This window comes from Triturus cristatus, chromosome 4_1, assembly GCF_964204655.1.
Source record: "Triturus cristatus chromosome 4_1, aTriCri1.1, whole genome shotgun sequence".
Taxonomy (NCBI): Eukaryota; Metazoa; Chordata; class Amphibia; order Caudata; family Salamandridae; genus Triturus; species Triturus cristatus.
The window spans coordinates 932,518,516-932,523,515 of record NC_140585.1 but is presented as its reverse complement, the minus strand read 5'-3'; the positions used below and the strand labels follow the sequence as shown (position 1 = coordinate 932,523,515).

Here is a 5,000-nt window from a genome sequence, read left to right as displayed (position 1 = left end):
TCGGTAGTTGGGGGATAGGATCTCCAGGAGCCTACAACAGAGATCCCAGTGTTCATCAGAGATGTCGGCACCCAATTCCGCGGATCACAGCTCACGAGCCGCCGGGATCGCTACGGGATGGCTGTATTGCATACGTTGGTACAGTCTGGATATGAGCTTGCGTCCCGATTCCACCGTTAGCACGTTCTCAAGGGCAGGTAGATCCGGCGGAGGCGCCGGAAACGTAGGAAATAGTTTTTGGCATGTGTGGCGCAGCTGGCAGTCAAGTAGTGTGTCCAGCAGCGTCGGAGCGTCCTCACCACACATCTACTCCGGCGTGATGAAGGAGTCTCCCGGAAATAAATCTCCCACTGTGCGAAGGCCGCGCGCTGCAGCCTGCTCCCCAGTGCGCATATTTCGCAGCGGGGCCCACATCGGGTTATCTCGTAGCGGCATCGATCTGGCATATAGAAGGTCCAGGCCGGCCCTGCGCCTTAGTCCATCCCAGGCCCATCTAAGTGCGTGCACCGGGTCTATGTCGGTGCATCTCCGTTTGTGTGGCGCATAAACAGCCACGGCGAGCGGCAGTGGTGCCGCTCTATCCGTCTCTATCGCCACATGCGGCTGGAACAGTGTTGGGTGTACCCAGTAGTGCAGAAACTGCGCCTGTGCACAGTAGGCATAAAGTGGGAAATCCGGTGCCGCCAAGCCCCCTTGCCGCTGCGGGAGAGTGAGGGTCTCCCATGCCACCCTCAGCTGCTTACCCCCCCACGCCAGCTCCACCATCTGCGAGCGCACTTGGCGCAAGAAACTAGCGGTCAGGGGCAGCGGGATGTTCCCAAAGAGATATAAGAACTTCGGCAGGATGACCATTTTGGCCACTGCAATCCTGCCTGCCAGCGAAAGGGGCAAATGCTTCCAGCGGCTAACCCGCTCCGCGACCCATCCCAGTGCCCGCCCATAGTTCTCCGACCATATTTGCTGTATGTCCGTGCTGATCCAGACCCCCAGGTATCGCACCGGCCCGTCGGCCCACTTCAGCGGGCAATCCGGGGTAAAGCGAGGCGTCCCGGTCCTCAGAGGTAGAATAACCGACTTCTCCCAATTGATGGTTACGCCCGATAACAAGCCATACTCTATCAATTCTCCGGTCATGGGCGAGAGGTTTGCCTGCGGGTCGATTATATACAAAGTAATATCGTCCGCGTACAGGGAGACGGTCAGTGCCCTCGACGAAAAACCGATGCCCCTGTCCGCATGATGCTGTCTGATGCGGGCTGCCAAGGGTTCTGTAGCGATGGCGAATAGCAGGGGCGATAAGGGGCAGCCCTGTCTCGTACCCCTCCCAATGGCAAAGGGCGCAGAGATAAGCCCGTTCACTCTGACTCGAGCGGTGATGTTGGTATACAATAATCGAATATAGCCAATAAAAGCCTCACTCATACCCATTCGCTGCAGCAAGGGAAATAGGAATCCCCATTCCAGGGAGTCGAACGCTTTTGTGGCGTCTAACAGCACCGCCACGGCCTTCACATGCGGGGCTAAATAGTGTAGGACACCAAATAAGGTTCGGAGGTTGTGAGAGGTAGAGCGGCCCGGCACAAAGCCCGACTGATCAGGTCGTATCATAAGGGGCAGCACCGGCTGTAACCGCGTTGCTAGCATTTTCGCGAAGATCTTTGCGTCAGTATTGATTAAGGATAGCGGCCTATAGGAGTCGCAGTGTTGTGCATCTTTATCCGGTTTCAAGAGGGCAATAATGACCGCCTCTCTCATCGACTCCGGAAGCATACCCGCCTCAACAGCCTCAGCATAAACTGCCAGCAGTTTGGGGGCCAGTAGTTCCGCATATTCCTTGTAGAATTGTGCCGGTAAGCCATCCGGTCCCGGCGCCTTGCCGGCTGCCAATGAGCCTATTGCATCCTTAACGTCTTCTACCTCGAAGGGGCGATCAAAGTACCCCTTTTGGTGTGCATTGAACCAAATGAGCTGGATCGTATCAAAGTAGCTTGACAGCTCCGCCAACGGTGGCGCGCCCCGGGTACGGTACAAATCTTTATAAAAAGTCCGAAACGTATCTAGAATTTCCGGAGGAGTATACGCATGCCCGCCCTCCGGTGTCGTCACCGAGGAGATGAAGGGGGATGGTCTCTGCGATCGCAGCAGGAGAGCGAGCGTTCTGCCCGGGCGGTCCCCCTCCCCATACCTGCGGGCCACAGCATGCTTGGTCAGAAACTTAATCTCCCTATCCGCTTCTGCCTGGTACTCCGTGAGTTTGGTGCGTGTTTCCGCCAATGTTGCCGCCGATAGGTCCGAGCAGTACTGCACCTCTAGAGCATGCAGGTTTTCCTCCAACCGCTTTAGCGTTCCCCTTATGGACTTCAGCACTGTGGCCTGTCCAGCTATGCAGTGACCTCTGATCACCACCTTGAAAGCGTCCCACAGGGTACCCTCCGACGCGACAGAACCAGTGTTCTGCTCAAAATAGTCCGTCACGTGTCGGTATATGTCTTCCCGAAACACCGGATCGGACAGGGCCTGTGCTGGCAAACGCCACGCGAAGGGCGTCACATATGACTTTGGCACGCAGAGCAACAGTTCCACTGGCGAGTGGTCAGAGAGGGTGCGCGCCCTGTGTGTGACATCAGATACCCATGCATGCACCTGTGGGGTTAAGAGCCAAAAATCTAACCTGGACCAGGCTCCTCTGTGTGGGGTGAAGCAGGTGCCTTCCCGCATCTCGGGGTGCAGTACGCGCCACGAGTCCAATAAATGATAGTCCGTCATGAGGCCACGGAGGAGATCAGCTACATGCGGGTGATGTACGCGCGCCATCCCCTCCCTATCCAGTTCCTGCGAGAGCACTGCATTGAAGTCTCCGCCCCACATGTATGCACCCTCTCCCATCGACTGCGCCTTGTGCCATACGTGCCGGAAAAAATCAGGGTCGTCTGTGTTGGGGCCATATACGTTAACTAGTGTCATCTGCATGTGAAAAAGCTGCCCCTGCAAAATTACGTAGCGCCCCTCAGCGTCAGCATGCACTCTAAATGTTCGCCAGGGTAGACCTCGCCGAATTAGAATAGCCACTCCCCGGGAGTAACTGGAACAGCCAGACGTGTGGATTTCGCCCCATCTAGCATGTCTAAGCCTCACTCCGGCCACCTGGGGCAAATGCGTTTCCTGCAGGAAACAGATGTCAATCTGGTGTCGTGTCAGATATGCATGGGTCAATCTGATCTTGCGATGGTCATTGAGCCCTCGAATATTCCATGTGAGACAATGCAACGCGGTCAGGTATTTGTGCATTTGTGTAGCCTACGCAGCAGTGGCAACGCGCTCGGGGCCCTCAGGGAAAACTCTAGCACAGCATGTCCCCCGAGCAATAATAACATGACAGCGGCCAGTGGCAGGGCCACATCATCCTGTAGTGGTGCAGTAAAATAGTGCAGTGTAAGAAAACCAAGCAACAGTAACCAAATCCCCCGCCCACCCACTCCAACCCCCCAATCAGGTTGAGATACTGTCCCCCCCCCCCCCCCCCCCCCCCCAACCCAAGAACAACTTGACATCAATTAAATTATGGGAATCATCCCTGCGAGGGCGTGGGGTCACCGGCATTCTCCCCTGTCTAAAACGCGACAGGGTGGCCAAACAGTTTCACCCTACTTACACATATATTGTCTGCCTGCGGCGGGGTAAGCCCAACATTGTCCCCATCACACTTCTCTGCAAATGGTCAGGAGCAGTCCCCGAACCTAGCACAGCCTGCCCCCGCCGTTCCCCCCGGCAGCCCCCGCATGTTATAGACTCAGAATCCCCCGAGTGCATCAACAAGTGGCATGCGGCAGAAGCAAACTGTCCGGTATATCAATATGTTCCAGTTCCACAAGAGCATAAAGTGATGGTCTATTTATTCAATATCACTTAGCTGGTCTTGCGGGGGAGTCCCTTGCCCGTCCCGCTTGTCTCGTAGCGTCCGCTCCGCCAGCCTCGCAAATTTGAGCGCCTCCGTCGCCGCCGTGAAGACCATCTGTTTCCCTCCATGGTGGACCTGCAACTTGGCAGGATATAGCATTGCATATTTTGTCCCCACTTTCTGGAAGATCCGCTTAGCCGGTAGGAATTCACGCCTGGCGGCCTGCACTGCCTGAGTGAAATCGGGAAATAAGGATATGGCCATATTTTGGTATGCAAGCTCACCCCGTTCACGTGCCAGCCTTAGTATCGTGTCTCTGTCCCGATAGTTGAGGACTCGGGCAAGAGTCGGGCGCGGCGGCGCTCCCGGCACCGGGCGCGGCCCCAACGTGCGATGCGCCCTTTCGACCAGGAACATGGCCGACAGGGCCTCTCCAAACAGGTCGCGGGACATACCTTCAACGAAGTGCTCCATATTGCCAATGTTTGTGGACTCCGCAATACCAATAATTCTTACGTTATTTCTGCGGGAGCGGGCTTCCAAATCCTCGTTGCATCTCCTCTAGGACCCTATCCATGCGTAGTAATTTCTCCTGGGTAGCACCGTTGCCCTCCTCACAATCGGCTACCCGCGCTTCTACCGCCGCCAGTCGCTCCTCATGTTGATCTACCTTATGCGCTATTCCGTCCAGTCTCCGGGCCATGGAGTCCAGCTTGCCGTCAATCTCCTTTAGGCAGCCCTTAAGCTCCCGAAACATACTCTTGATATCCTCGTCCTGCGTCTCAGGGACCACCGTCTGAGACAGCTGCAGTGTCCTGGGCCATTTGCTTCCCAAACTGGAGCTTCTTCTGCTTCGCATCTGGCTTCCCCATGGCGCCGCGACGGAGCCACCACACCAGGAGTCCAGCGCGGGGGGGGGAGGCGGGGGGGAGAGGGCCCAACGGGGTCGTCACCAGCCTCCGAACTCGACCAAGCTCACGGGTCTCCCAAGCTCAATCCACGTCTCCCCCCGGCCGTCCCCGCCACTCCCGCCGCCAGCGGGGCCCTCCACGCGCAGCTAGGCCCAGCAGGTCTTCAGTGCTCACCAAGCGTGGGGTCCGCG

General features: G+C 56.9%; 1 protein-coding gene across 2 annotated transcripts in view; it reads left to right on the top strand.

Annotated features, from left to right (window-relative positions):
• Window positions 1-5,000, top strand: part of GOLGB1 (golgin B1) — a 315,045-nt gene that overhangs the window by 46,252 nt on the left and 263,793 nt on the right. The window lies entirely within an intron of this gene.